Here is a 1,141-nt window from a genome sequence, read left to right on the forward strand (position 1 = left end):
CATTTTTGTTTGAAAAAGTTCAGAATAACAGCCAGCCTGTATTTCTAAATCTTCTTAAAGCAAGAATGACAATATTTTGTGCACAGAAAAAAAGAAAATTTACACTCAGAAAATATATTCTGCATATACTGCTCACATTGATGATTGCTCCTCACTCAGTAGCAAGCTAACATCATCTCTGTATCTCTTTTCTTGACCTCTCTCATCCCAGGAACAGGCCTTCTGTTTCTATTTTTGCTGTTTGCTATTTTAATCTGAGGTGTGAAAACCTGTCATTAATGTGTTTATCCATGACAGCAGTTTTGCCTAAGAGTACAAATGATAATATTCCTCATTTACAACACCTTTGAATAGGCTCATTATATTGTCATGTTCCCTACACAGCTTACCATTGTACCTGATATTTAGTGAAGCTCAGCGTTAATGATAGGCCATCCTTCATTTCCTTGCAATTAATATGCAGTGCTACAAAACTTTCCTTTGAAACTGTTTAAGTGTTTGGTGTAGATACCCACAAGCTTTTTGCTGGCAAATGCGTATTATAGTGATCATGAGACATCCCTGTTAGATTGAAGCTTATTAGCAAGTTAAAGTACCCCCTCCTCTCAGATGTTCCCTTTTCTGGAATAGATGGTCGTTTTCACAATCTTGAATTTGTTGTCCTGCAGTAATAAAAACATTTATATCGGACAAAGCTTAGATTATTACACAGATGGTATTAAATTTGAAGAACTGTAGCATGAATAATGAATACGCTTGCTTAACAGGTTTTAAAAAAAGTTTGCATGAGTTTTAAATGGTGATGATTATGCCAGTCCTTTACAGTTCACAAATTATTTATTTCACTCCAGAGATTTCATCATGTGTTAAGTTTACTGAAGGACTTAGAGTTTTTGTTTTAGAAACAGTGTAGTTAGTTAACCCCATGAGGATCCAATTTGCTAGGTAATTTTTTTACATTTTTACTATGCTGTGAAACATTGCCTTTCTTAGAAGCCAGAATTTCCAAACTGGGCTAGCACTCTGCAAAGGAGGGATTTCCCTGCGTGATACTTTCTTGAAAATTCTTATCTGACTTTTCCACCTTGGAAGCTCTTCAGGGCTAGGACCAGGCATTTTTTTTTTTTTTTTTTTTTTTTGG

General features: G+C 35.1%; 1 protein-coding gene across 5 annotated transcripts in view; it reads left to right on the top strand.

Moving 5' to 3' along the window:
- PLCB1 (phospholipase C beta 1) overlaps positions 1 to 1,141 on the top strand; it is a 948,624-nt gene that overhangs the window by 564,349 nt on the left and 383,134 nt on the right. The gene's annotated exons all lie outside the window — the stretch shown is intronic.

This window comes from Gavialis gangeticus, unplaced genomic scaffold (genome assembly GCF_001723915.1).
Source record: "Gavialis gangeticus isolate Ggan-Ray unplaced genomic scaffold, GavGan_comp1, whole genome shotgun sequence".
Classification (NCBI taxonomy): Eukaryota; Metazoa; Chordata; order Crocodylia; family Gavialidae; genus Gavialis; species Gavialis gangeticus.